General features: G+C 39.1%; 1 protein-coding gene across 5 annotated transcripts in view; it reads right to left on the reverse strand.

Moving 5' to 3' along the window:
* SORBS2 (sorbin and SH3 domain containing 2) overlaps nucleotides 1–14,362 on the reverse strand; it is a 145,150-nt gene extending 130,788 nt beyond the window's left edge. Inside the window, exon 1 of one of the 5 annotated variants that reach the window (XM_039699868.1) lies at nucleotides 14,163–14,362. The gene's annotated coding sequence lies outside the window, so the exon portion shown is untranslated. Of the gene's footprint in view, nucleotides 1–13,747; nucleotides 14,016–14,162 lie in introns of those variants that run through there. The other 4 variants (XM_039699877.1, XM_039699867.1, XM_039699878.1 and 1 more) reach the window with 4 other exon arrangements.
* Nucleotides 14,363–14,828: the final 466 nt, after the last annotated feature.

Here is a 14,828-nt window from a genome sequence, read left to right on the forward strand (position 1 = left end):
GGAAGACTGCAGTTGTTTTTTGGGAGGGTGCTGAAGTCATTATGGAGGGGGTTTTCCTAAAGGCCTAACCTCAGAAATGTAAACAAGCTAGGACTCTCAACCTGTGATTTACTAATGCAAGTAACAGGGTCTTTTGAGCCCAAAAAAGGGGCAATTTTTAAAATACCCACTTTATATATATATATATATATATATTTATATATTAATATATATATACACACAGGCCCTCAAATTTCTAAGCATCAGAATGTCTTTTAACAGTAAGCTAAAATTCTCCTCCTGAACCAAGCAAGCAATGCCTTGTCTTAATGAAATAGTTTGGTGACAGCTGTCTTGTACAGCCTTGTGTTTCATCAATCTCAAATCTGAGGCACAAGACATTCTCAGGTTTTTTCCACTCCTTATCAAAACCATGGATGATGATGTTATGCCACCACGTTACTTTTAAAAACACTGTACTGTTGAACATTAGAACATCTGCCACGGATATGGAAAACCTGGATTAAACTTCCAGAAGGATTTATAGTCATATCTCCCACTTCCGTGACACAACACCAAGCGTCATGCTATTGTCTGGTCTTTTGAGGACACTGGTCCCCTTTCACAGAGTAATCACACACTTCATGTGGCTCTGGCTCACAGAGCAAGAATTGGACTCTCTCTCATAAGCTAAAGAAAGAAAAACACTTTCCTAGGAGAAAGGAAAGTTTGAACAACTGCCTTCAGTTACTCTGAAATATTTACACCCAAGCAATATACTCTGAACCATTAACACCTTCCCAGAGTTATCTACAGGTAAAACTGTGCTCACTCCTCAAGGCAGAACTGCCATCACCAGGCTCTGGGGCCATGATCCTGTGTACAGCTGCCACTCAAGCTGCTGGTCCATGTAAGGAAAAAGAAATCCACAGGAGTAACACAAGTCCCAAATCCTTCCTTCCGCTTCACAAAGGCTTATGTTACAGAGCACACAAGCCTAACACCATTCTGCTTTTTCTTAAACCACCAGATTATGGCCAGGCCAGCTTTACACCTCCACACTCTGTACTGAGCTTCTATTCCAATTACCATGACTAAATCCACAAAGGAATTTAGGCTTCTCAATAATTAACACAATGGTTCTCTGCCAATTTGCTAAGCTGCCAGGCTAGTAATGAAAAAACAAGGGACCTATATGAAAAACAGTCCTTAGCTTTACCAATTAAGTAATTTTAATGTTTTCTGCTACTCACAGCATAGAAGGTAGGAAAGAACTGAGCTGCTGCAGCAGAAGCTTTCAGGCACGGAACCCTAGGGTGAGCACTTGTCGCCTCAAATGAGTACAAAATCTCTCACTACAAGTCAAACAACAGTGTAGAGAACCATCTTTCCATCAGTGGTCCTTTAGTCAGTTTATTCATTTTACTACTATGATCCACCAACTGAAAACACAACCTAATGAGATAACTCTTCAGCACTTTAGAATACAAAGTAATACTACCAGAGTCTAGTATTTTTCTGATATCTCTTTCTTTTTTCCCCCCATTAGTCTGATTTCAAAGGCAATATCTGGTTTTCAGCAACCCAACATTTGTATTTACGTTTCCTACCTCTAATGGCAGCATACATTATTGACATAATAGAAACAGCTGAAGTGAGACAAAGCTCACCAAGACACAATTGCTTTGGCAAACTGGTGCTCAGAGTTTCATGTAATCGTGACAATTATTAGTCCTTCAGGCTGCAAAACAGGTAGCTATTTCAAGAGCTCAGGTACATGACACCAGCAGACTGAACCTACTTGCAGCTACACTGCCTCCACCTTTGTCCACCTTCGTGTTGCTTATCAGCAAGAAAAGGTGCTGCCAAAAGGCCTGAGCCTACCAAGCCTGTTCGTGATCCCTACAAAACAACTCCTTTCTGCAGTATGATGTAGCACACAACAGGAAGCTCCTAAAACAGAAAACTGACTCCTTCCTGTTCCAATCTCTTTGTTCCTGAAGATCACAATTTCCCCAAAGATCTGACAAGTCCTCATACAGTAGCTTGGAGGGAAAGGAACTCCAGGAAAGGTTTCCAGGAAGTTTTACAGCTCCCAAAGGCAAAGTTAAAGCATGATACCAACACCTGCCAGTGGAGAATGGCTCAGGGAATCAGTGCTGAGCTTGTGTTTGTTTTGTCTTCTTGTTAACAGAGGCACATGCCTCATCTATCACTTATTGCCTCAGCTAAGTGGAAATGAGAACTCTTTCACAGGTTTTCTTTGCCGTTTGTGTTCTTTACAGGACTATTAATTGCAGAACAGGCTATTAGTTTGAAACATTTGTTTGAACTATATTCATGCTTTTCTTAGCTCAGGAAAGACAATTTGATATTTGCTATACTCAAGGCAATGCAGGATGTTACAGTTGTACTGCCAGGTAATTCTTCTGTGTTGAATTATCTGTAGGTCAGAACTAATTTTTCAGCTAACAGAATTTGACCCTCATTTAAGTGGCAAATAACAGAGACAAGAAGAGCATAGGCACCATGGGTGACATTAAGGATTTTTAGAACTTTCCTAATTCTTCTCCATTGGTAAGCTTCCACTGCTGATCAGTGAACATCAGTAATAAAGAATTCAAAACTGCAGCCATATTTTCCATTGCAACTTTCTCCCTGAAAGGAAAAATTCTTCCACAAGGAAGACAGTCTACAGATAGAAATCTAAAATAAGACTTCTTTGCTATCTCTGTTTTCAGTAGCCAGTATGACTACACATTTTATGAGATGCAGTGAATACTCCTTAGGAAAATTAGGCCATTAAAGAAACCCCAGTTCATATGACAAAGGCCAGTGCCACCCAGAAAGGTGGAGAGAAAAGATCCTTAAAAATATTCTTAAACAGCAACAAACTGAAAGCTGGAACAATATGACTAGACAGATTTTGCACATTGGGTAGAGGAAGGAGCACCTGTATCATATCATAAATCTAAGGTGGCTGAAGTTGCAAAAAAGAAGGTTGGGAGAGGGATTCTGAAGATAAGAGAGAGCTGGAAGTCAAAGGCAACATAATCTGAGGTAAATGTCCTGTTTTGTATGCATGAAGTTTTACACCTATTAGGTAGTTTCCTCTCATTGAAAAATAAACACATGGAAATGTGGGTTTCCCTTCCTAGAAATTGTTTACTTCCTCAGAACTTTAACATCCTCTGGTTTTCAAATTCCTCTGCCTATTAGTAATAACAGCTCAAAGGCCCTTCTTTCCCCTCAAGGCTGTTTACTGTTCATCAGCTTGATGAAATGACTGTTCAAAACAGAAAAATTCAATTTTAAGCCTTAGACAATGATCACTACAAACAGCAATAGAGTTGTGCACATTTGCACTTAAAAAACCTGAAGGATGACAGTGACTGGTGGTATCCTCTGGTTCTAAAGTGGCTTGAAAACTTAACCTAAGTAGAAAAACAAAATTGAGAAGTTGAAACATAAATTTTCTCTACAAAATTTATACAGAATAGCTAATCACACAATTTTCTTACTTCCCAAAAGAGTGGGTAGAACTAAAAAAGTTGTCAAATTACAGGCTTGTATATAAAGACATCAAAAGTAGACAGCAGACAAATCTTAGCAGAATTTTAATTATTGCATATTTGGTGTCCAAAAACACATTAAACTGCTTGTGTTCTGTTTGCCCTGCCTTCTGCTTTGAATCCATTGACTTAAAATTTAAGTTCAGGCTTAAATTAAATTCCTGCAGCAATTAAACAAATTGCTCATAAGGACAACATTGGAAAAGCATTTGATGATGTTTTTTTCAGCCTTTACATTCTGATCAGCAGGGTGGGAAAAAAATTACATATGACTGACAGTTATCTGAAGACTAGAGTTTGAAACAAGAGGGCAACAACAGAGGGGGGAAATAGTCACTAATAGTTTTACATAGCGTCTGTACAGCTTTTGGTTATTTATAACAAAATCAGCTTATGATAGATGGGTGGCATGAACTAGAAACACGTGAGTTAAGATCAAAGCCTAAACTGTCCAGAAGTTGAGCAGTTCAAATAATTTTAATAGTGCTTTCAAAAAAATAAATAGCATTGAAATATATTAAAAAAAAAAAATCAAACCTCTATGCTAACTTTTATGTGATCCACACCTAAAGAAGTCAACACACAAAGTCTTTTTATGATGCAGCATTGAAACATTGCCGCCTTTGAAATGACAACACAAAGGCATCTCTATTTCCTGATTCCTCCTCCTCATGAAGCCAGTGACCACTTAGCCTGGTTTTGATGGTGACATTTCAAACTCACAGGTGTGTCTGATACAGACAGTGCAGAACATTTCAGGTGAAAAAAAACCACAATTGCGCTGACCTCAGTTTGAAAATCTGGTTAGCATTTGCAGGATTCCAAGTTGAAATCCACAGCACAACTTGAACATAACTTCTGATGCTCATCAAGTTTTAAGAAGCAGAACTATTTACCTAACAGAACATCCCCAAAATCTGGTAAAATTTGTGTATATAAACATGTGAAGCTATTTCCAGTAATACATTCACTATAAATAAGGTTAGCAGATGCATTCAAGATGGTGCCAACCTTTTCAGCCCAGATCTTACTTATGATAGTAAGACTTAAATGCTGATGTAAGTAATGACAATCAGAAAATAACTACATCAAGAGACACAATTAAACACAAGTGCAACACTTTTTTTCATCTTTTAGACATGTCTTTCCAGTATACTTCAAAAGAAATTTACAGGCACTTTGAGCTGAACCTAAAGCTAGAATAGCAAAAAGCTGGATGCTAAGGCCTTTTAATGGTATTTTGAAAGCACACAGATTTACTGTAACTACTTTTAATTCAGGGAGGATTCCTACCATTGCATTCAAAGAGAGCAAACATCAATAAGAGCTTTCAAAAATATCAAAGTTTGAAATAACATCATTTGTAAGTGTAATTTTGTTAAATTCCTCTCTGCCCTCTTCCAACAAACCTTTAAATGAATTCTAAGTTCCTTGTTTAGAATGTGTCTTGGTAAAGAAAACACCCAGGCTTGAGGGAAGTCACAGATGAAAAACTGCCTTAAAGTCATGTCCTTGCTTTTAAAAATATTATTCAGACTGGATTCTTACAAGGCCAAACTTGAATCATCATTTCAGCACTTAACACTGTAAGATACTAATCTAGGATTATGAGAAACAAGAAGTTAGATTTCATAGTTTTGCAGACATAAGGGTAAAAATTCTACAATTGTTTATTGTATCCACCAAAAAGGGTAGAAGCCTCATAGTATAGTTCCAAACCTATCCCTAAAAAAGTTCATTAAAAAAAATGATCTGCTCCTGGGCAAAGCAAAGCTAAAAATCCTTTTAGCTCTTTAAAAAAGTGCTTAGTAAAAACTATTCAAATGTCATCATTAGAGAAAATAAGTTCTAAAGAAATGGTTTATGAAGATTTAAATTACATATATTATCTTGTTTTGTCAATTTTAGGTATTGAACGTGAAATTTTCACAGCATTATCTGCAATTAGTTCAGAAAAACCCCCACAGTTTTAATGACTATAAAGAGAAGATGTTTCTAAACATACTGGAAGATAAAGTCCATAGAACTCTAACTACAATATTTACAATACTGAGGATGACAGCAGAATTGGATGTCAAACATGGATTTGACAGGACTACACACAAGAAAGCTTGCAATATAATTATTCTTTCAAGTCATGTTTGAACTCAAGCCACCTCGAGGCTCCAGCTCAGCTCATAATTTTGAAACCAAGTAACACACTGAGAAATGGACATTTTCCATAAAGACATTTGCAGCCCTAACACACTTGTGTATAAAGCAAAACACATGAATTACCCCACCAACATTCTAACAGATTTTGTCCCAGTTAAAACAATTTGGTGCAAAACCAAGGGACAGAAATTAAAGCTCCTTACTACCCGATCTCACCCTCAAAACTGCATTATCCCATTGCTGGTGCAGGACAGCTAGAGAGAATCCCATTTCCATAATGGGTAATCACATTGAAAATGTAAACTTCAAATGCTCCACCTAAAGTGCTTGTGATGGGACAGGACTCATCCTTTTGGGTCTCCCAAGAATAAAATACAACATAAAGAAAAAACCCAAAAAAAACAGAAGGAGATCAATTTGTTTTCAAATCTGAAAATTTCAATTGGAGTTACTATGTGTGCAGATGAAGACTAAAAATAAATTTAAAAATGAAATCTGTAGCTTTCCCTGGCACATTCTGTATAGGCTGGAGATTTGACTAGAATGCAAACATGACTTTTGGTTTTTTCTTTTAAATAAAAACCCAAAAACCCCCTTGAATGCTCAAGTATGTGAAGTCCTCAAGGAACTGGCTCATGTTGCTTCACACTTGTTTCCCCTTCACCCTGAGTGTGGGTTGTAGCTTTTTCTGAGAGGACTGATTTCTCCACAGCACTTTTGAAATCTGATTTCTAATTTGGTTTTGGTCCCCCCTGAGGAATGTTATTGTTTAGGCCTCTTGTCAACACACAATTTAACTACAGAATCTGAACCCACGGTTTTAAGTAACACGTTCTGATCTATGCAAGATGCACCCCATGAGACCAGTCAAATTTTTTTTCTTTGAAGCCACTGTATCTGTTCCTGCCCCAGAACAGAGGGCACATATAGATGGCTTGTTGTCTTGTCACTGCAGCAATTATATCTATCCTTTCCCTTTCAAGCACTTTTGTAATTCTCTTCCTGTCTCCTCTTGCAAATCCCAGAAGTCTCTTCACAGTATCTGCTCAAATTTCCCACATACATTTCATCCACTCATAAGTAGCAGTAATCTTTTATCAGAAGAACACTTCCCAAGTTCATCTACAAAGCTACTATTTGCTTCTTCCTCAGACACCCTTTATATTTTCATTTCTGCTACAGGAAATCAAGAAACCACTGGTGTTGTAGTCAAGCAGAGGTCAAACCCACCTGTTAATAAACCTGTTTTTTAGTTTACCTTTGCATCAAGCCTGCTCCATCTTTCATGTTCAGCACTATTGCAAAGAGAACTTGACCCTGCTGTACTTTCTGTAGCTCTTACTGACATGTTTATTCTCATTTGTATTTTTTGTCTAAGCGGTGACTAATTTTAGAGTTATGTTTAAGATAATTACACCACTAAATATAACAAAAAACAAATTCACACCTGAATTAATTTAGCATACCATCTCTGCAATTATTATTGCCTTGCTCATAAGAGAAGTATTTCCTCAAGCTGGAAGGGATCCTCCTCCTGCTTTGTATGTATTAATTACAACAGGTGCTGGTTTTCAAACAATTTTTTGTAGAGTTTGCAGTCCTGACAGTTAAAAGTGTGTCCTGAATTTGGCCTTTGCTCAAGACCATAAATCAGTCATCTGTGAATCAAATGCCAATGGCAAAAACATGTGAATGTGTAAACCTACAGCTATGCAAATAAGGAATTAAAAACCTCTCTCTTGTACTTGTTTAGAAGCAGAATGATAATCTGCAGGGTTCAGATTACATGATCCGTATCTGTAAAGTGACCCTTATAGAAGAGGTCTCTTAAAAGACGTGAATTTGCCTGATTATCTGCATGTATGTCAAAACAAAGCCTTTGGTTTGGTCTTTATTCTACTGTCAGACCTGTCACCCTTTCCTTTTGCTCCCATACAGTAGCACTTCATTTGATTAGCCTCTTTTACATTTTACTTATTCAAAGTAAACCATTTGATTGCATCAGTCACACTGAAATAATTATTTCCTTCAAATTCCTAACAAATACAGATTTCTCCAAAAGTAAAACTGCAATTACCATGAATTTGATTATCTGTAGAATGTCACTACTTAGAGTTCCCTGTTCATTAGAAATTCACTAGAAACTAAATTAAATTAAATTTGTGCTGGCAACTGCTGTCTTCTGTCAGAATTTTCTTATTAAAATGTGTAACTACTTAACTGGCTAGAAGGAGCAGTGTGACGTACCTGATCAATATATGAATGCAATGAAACATAACCAGTGCTTTGCACTGGTGCCCCTTTGGGTTGCTACTGCTTTCTTTTCTTTAAAATCTTTACTGTTAGTGGGAAGAAAGAAAATACAAGGTTGATGCCTAAATCCGACAATAACTGTGTACAATTTTAACAAGTGCAAAGCACAAAATACACAAAAGTCAGTAGTGTGACCTTACGTTCAAAAGGGAATTATTTCTTGTATACTTCACCTAGGCCAATCCCTAAAATTTAGGATTGTCTCAAAAGCTGAAACAGTCTGAAATTCAAAACACATATGATGTTTGCAAACAGCAGCTGAAATACCAACAAACTTGGGCCACATAATCCATTAACCTACTCCTTATGAAGATCCATGATGGTTGTTTTATTGGAGAGAGCAAAACATCCTGTGCTGAAGATTTACTAAAAACCTTCATGAAATACAATTTTTTTTGTAATTCTCAACAATCAATAATTGCCTCACACCAATTATTTACTCTTCCTTATTTATCATAGTCCAATGTACTAGAAAAGCTCTCATTTCAACAGATAAGTGAATTTGAAGTTTTCAAATGAACACAAAATTCAGTAAGAAACAGGTATTTAGTACCTTACAAATGTAATTTTGCACCTGCTTGATGCCAACATGTCAGACTTCATTTATGTTTATATACATTTATGTTTAAAAAATGAAGATATTTTTATTTTATAATTATGCCTAATTTTTATTAAGAAAAAAAAAGAACATTAAAATAAAAACAACAGTCAAAGCACCCAATTTATCTAACCCATGCTTTGTTCTATTGCCTGACTCACTACTTTTGATTTGTAGTCACTTCAGATAGTGAAAACACTGTTTGTATGCACAGAGGCCCTCTGAAGTAACACGTAATTTCTAGTTCATGGATTTTTCAGACATCAGAATTGATCCAGATAACTGAATCTTGGATAGCCTCCCCCACCCCACCATTTGCTAAAACTAAACTCTGACAAAGCACTAGTTTTCAGCAAGTTAATCCCAGTGAGAGATACGTGGCTTTATTAAACACTACAGCACTCCAGGTACACTGTGGTGATGAAGCTTCATGTTCAGGCTGTGGTTAATCAGGAGTCCTCAGACAGCATGGCATCATGCTGACAAGAACACCCTGTGGCTGTCCTGCTCTTGACATAGTCCCTACCCTCTAATCACAGACTACACCATCCAACCTAAGCCTCTTAGCAAGGGTTACAGTCACCTTTCAGCTTTGTTGCCTGCTTGAACTGGGATTTCACCTATTGGTGCTGTTCAGAAAAGAAAAAAAAAAAAACAATGAAAAAACCAACCAAATAAAAACCCAAACCAAAAAACCCCCACAAAAACAACAATACATTAAGGAACCAGACATGTTGCTCTTAAACTGTTTGAAAAAACACGTATTTTGACCTTTAGTCACAACTACTGATTTCTGATTAGCATAACTCATGATCCTACAGCCAAATGCAACCCTTAGAAATCAATGCATTTTACTATTTTCATAAACTTCAATGAATCTCATTTTCAGCTGTGAGAGAACTGCAGTTACTGATTCCATTCCCACTTGGTTTTATCATGAATTCCTGCATACTCTTTTGGGTCCTGAAGAAGCAAAAAACCATAGCTGCTATGCTTATGGACAAATTTAGTTGATAAGCCACTGCTGCTAAACTAAGGATAGCTTTAGGTACTCATCAAACAATTCAGTTGTACACTGCTTTAATACTTGTACATAAAATGCAAGATGAGTACCCTTAAAAGAAGTAAAGCTTTCATCATTCTATCTCTCAGCATTATTTAACAACTGTTTTAAGAAAAGCCTAATGAAAAAGTTTGGTGTATAGTTTGATCATAGTAATGATTGAGAGGAAGAATGTTTGCTTTTCCATTTAGTGTGTTTTTCCCACTATTCTTCGAGACTCAGGACCTTCAGTATCACCTCTTTAAAAGTGCACTATGTTACTCAGGTTACTTAAGAACACAGAACCACATCTGTGCTATTCAACCCCCTGATGGTGGTTGGTGAGGTTTTTAAGGGTGGATGAGTCAGAACACTATCTGTATTCAGTACAGAAAGACCAAAAAAATCAATCTATTTAGGGAAAGAAGTTAGAAATAACAGAAGAAACAGGTCCGCCTTTGGAATTTCCCACTTCACAGCAGCATTAGCTATGATGTATCACTGTTATGGAACAATACATCTGAACAGAAAAATACATTACATGCTTCAAAAACACTGAAAGTGGGAGTAGATCTAAAATGTCGTCATCTAGCATGCCTTTACTCAAAGATACATGCTGTCCTTTTAAGTACTTACTTCTCTCCCTTTTCCCTCCCATACATGAACTTTTCCATTACATCAGTGCCTTTGAAAGTCTTTCTAGTTTTTGTTTTAGCTTTTAAATGTTAAGAAGCTTCATAACTTCAGAAAGGTCAGCTTTTGTCAAAACACTTTCATGAAAAGACACAAGACTATTTGAATAAAAATGAACACAGAGCATCTATGGCACAGTCTTCTCTCATATAGGAAGCTCCACGCTACATACAACAGTAAAGAAAGGAAATTCACACTGGCAACAGTAACATGCTTAATCCTATAGGAAATAATGACATTTGAAAGGACTGGTATCAGAGCAGTAGGACACAGCAACAAAGTATACATTTGTACAACTCTAGTTTACAAACAGGTAGAAATTGACAATTTTTATGTCTATTTTTGTGCAGACAGCCTTACCAGAGCAGAAATACCGTTCCAAGGTCACATCTGATGGAGGCTGTGCAGGAGGCTCCAGACAGAACCACATAATTGATGTATTACATTCAATACCTGATCCTTCTGGTGCAGAAGTGACATTCAGCCATTTCACAGTGTAACACCACCACACAAGGTACCCTTACTCAATAACTGTGTCTTCCCTGGACACATCCCATCTGTACTGCTGCTCACAGGCTGGTCATGTATGTAAGTACACTGAGAAGAGTCCACAGGCTGAGCACAGACAACACAGTTCCACACTAGCTCTTATAAGGTTACTGTGCTCTACACACCCCAGGATTGGTTGATGCTTATCACTGTTTGCTCAAACCTGATTATTTTGAACAAACAGCATACCAAATATGCTGTTACACCACTTCATTTTACCTCCTTCGGTCATCCTGGTCTCTTATTTCTATTACTATTTGCACCTGCTACTATGACACTGCATTTTAGGATTAATCTGCCTGGTTTTGCTTTGTTGGTATTCTGTTTGAGAGCTACACATGGACCCAGAGTCACCTTTTAAGGTCATCTGTCTAAAAAATATTTGAAGCAACTATAATGTTAAAGCATGACAGCTGATGTTATTTACATCTCTGCTGACCAAGAGAGAGCCTGACTTTGGATAGCCTAGAGGCTTTCCAATAATGCATAATCATCTCTTGATAAAAACCATGGCTCCACTGAAACCTTAAAAACTTCTAGACTTCAACTAGAACTCTACGCTACCATTTCTAATACCAAACTTTCCAATTTGTCCTATGTCATATTATTGTCGAGGTCTGTTTGTAAACCTTCTGTTTACAAGACCTTGAAAATAGACCTTATAAGTACACTTCAACTTATCATGAGAGGAAAAATGTCCCTCTCCATGCATGCCCATTTGATTTCTACATCAGTGACCCAATTCTAGGCCTTTAAAACTTACATGATGTGGAATTAGTTTGCACTGGATACGCTCATTACTTGGTTGCTGTTTCTTACCTCTAACTCATTTAAATTCTTCCTCCACATCAGATTCTATTGCAGTACCTCCATGACCACTACTGACAGTCACCGATTTGATTTACAAATAGCTCTGATGGGATCAGATGTTGCCAAAGAGACAGTAAGGAAGCAGAGGGAAGCTGGGAATCAATATGAGAAAAATAACAAAAGGAGAAAAGCAAAATGGAAAGAGCATGGAATATTGGTTTAAATAATACTGACTAATAAGATGCATCTATCAGCACCTAATGGGTGCACACTGTTTAGTGATTAGTCATTGCTAGTCTTCACTTATTTTCCTCAAACCATAAATTCTTAATAGTGAGAAGAATCCACAGCGAGAATCAATTCACCTTGAACTGCAAGATCCTTTACTTTGTATACTGCTATATCCATGTTATTGTTGTAACAAAATCTCCTTCTTTGTTAAAGACTTACCAACATCTTAGGTCTGCTTGTTTATAATTTTCCTCATAATTACAGACTCAATCATAAATATTCATGCAGTACCACTGTGTAAAGGCATATTCCACTTTCTAGATCACAGATGAAGGCAGTTCTCTAAACCACTGACTGTGTGACCCCTACAAAGAGGCATAAAGAGGTTGGTGTGTGTGCATTCACCAAAAAACAGAATCCTGAAATGGTTCAAGTAAAATGGAGCTTTTCTAATGGGAAGCACACATAGTAGCAATTCAATTATATACTGCTGTTTCCAAATGCAATGTCTCACTTGGGGGATAGTTGCTGATCATGCTTGTTCAAATGCCTTTGCAGGATATATACAGAAACAACACTGGAATTTGGCTCCTCGTTACAGAGTGCTGGTTACTAATTTAACTATAAAGATACCAGACCTCGAATTCTTGGTTTCATGCCCACTCAACTGTCCAAACAAATGGCTCATCTCAGTGAGATTTAAATCCACATAATTATTAAAGAAGGCTTAAGACCAAAATATCATCTTATTTTCTATAGATGCAAAGTGAATCAGAATATTTAGATCAGTTTTCAGAATAATTGAATGCATTTCATTGTAAGAGAATTCAGAAATTGTATTAATGCATAAGAATACAGTTGGTAGTTAGGAAAATGCTACTTTAAATAGAAACCTTATCTGTCCTGAGGGATTGAGGTTTTATTGACCTAGGTTTAACTACAGCAAATGTGTTGTGATTAATAACTATTCGGAACAATTCATCTTGCACTGAAAAATCTCCAGCATTAACACATAATCCCTATCAGAAGACCTCTCCCATTCCTCCTAGTTCCTTATATACGCCTTAGTGTTTTTATTGTCTCTACCTTCAGCAGATTATCTCAGAATCCCTGGGATTGTTCAATAAAAGTTTAACCGTCTTGCGCTATTAATGTGCTGGTGCTCCATGTGGAGTGCTCGTTTCCTTCCTTTTATTGAACGCCAAACGGAGGGACACAATGGGTGTGTTGTGCTCTGTCTAGCACGGAACGTGCGATATCTTTAAAAAGGAGGTGTGAGCTGGCTTTAATACCACTACTCTTAACAGCACAAGTACCACAAACTAATCAACCACAGCACTGGGCCATGCAGTCCATCGAAAGCTGGTGAAAAAGCTGCTTTTTATTATGACCTACATACTGCACAGCAGCAGTCAGACAATTTAAATCTAACACTGAGGCTGAGCACAATGCATGGAATCCACTAGTGATGAACTCCGTCATGTAAGGCAAACATGCTCACGAGTTCCATAATATTTCATTTCACCCACGCTATCCTGATAATAAAAAAAACAATGACAATCCAAACAAAAATATAATCCTTGCCTTTTAGTGGAATTATCTACTGAAACATTTATCATCTATTGGAAGCATCCTTCTGAATCAGCAACCATATGGAACAACACTCACATCGAAACGTTTAAGGACAACGCAGTCAGATCAATGAATTCAGCAACCACCCTAAAGCAGCCACCGACCAAAGCCAAGGCACAGCTACCGAGAGAAGCTTGTTTCCTGCACGAAGTTGTGCCCAGCTGTGCCACAGACCTGCACCAGCCCGTGCCCAGGTACCTCTCCCGCAGCAGCCGAGGCGCACAGCGGCTCCCTTTTGTGGCCGAGTCCAGCGGCTGGAGCGGCTCTCCCGGCGGGAGCAGCCCGGGAGCCGCAGCGGCGCCGGGCCGGGCCGAGCCGAGCCGCACACCTGCTCCTGGCAGCGCCGCGCCCGGCGCCGGCACTCCCTTGCCCTGGATCCCGGCTGGGCTCCGAGCGGCGGCTAGCGAGCTGCCGAGACGGCACTGCGGAGGAGCCCTGCCTTCACACAACAAACGCCAGCTCGGCTGCCTGACAGCAGATATGCAGCATTATCGCCCCGCATTCCACCTCCCCCGGCCAGCGGCGGGAGCGGCCGCCAGCCTGTCAAAATGGCAGCTCGCGAGCCCGCTCTGCCGCCCGGGTTACTCACTAATGTGCCCGTTCCTCCTGCGTCCCCGACGGGATTTTTGTTTATTCCCCGGTATAGCACAGCATAATATGTCACATTGTTTTCCATAAGCAAAATGGCTGGTCCCCTCGGCACCGCCGCAGAGCGCTCATTGGGCTCCCCAGGCTTGCCGGAGCCATGGCAACAGCCAACAGCGGCCCGGCCCGCCCCGGCCGCCCCGCACCGCGCCCGCCGAGCGCCCGCGCCCACCGGGGCAGAGCCGGGAGTGCCCGAGCCCAGCGGCGCTGGGGCAGCGCCGGGGCAGAGCCGGAGCCCCCCGCGCCCGCGGGCTGCAAAGCACCGCGTGAACGCGGCCAGGGAATCGCCTCTGATGCGCCAGACTGAAGCGCCAAAATTGACAGGGCACTGTATAAGCACTCAGGGTAAACAATCGTCCTTACCTAGGAAATAGACATTAGGGATAGACATTACACAATAGTCAGCTGGTTTTTCAACAGCCAAGCCTAAGTCCCTACTCATTCACAGTAACCTAACACCTGACATCACAATTCCTCGTGTTCATAAACACATTGGTTGATCTTGAAGGGTTAAAGGTTGCTGCATGTTAGACGACTGTCAAAGATTGTACATTGCAATCACTATGTAAACTAATTGTATTCTATTTAGAATAACACATTTTTTTTTCAT

The sequence above is a fragment of the Passer montanus genome, unplaced genomic scaffold, assembly GCF_014805655.1.
Source record: "Passer montanus isolate IOZ18808 unplaced genomic scaffold, ASM1480565v1 scaffold14, whole genome shotgun sequence".
Classification (NCBI taxonomy): domain Eukaryota; kingdom Metazoa; phylum Chordata; class Aves; order Passeriformes; family Passeridae; genus Passer; species Passer montanus.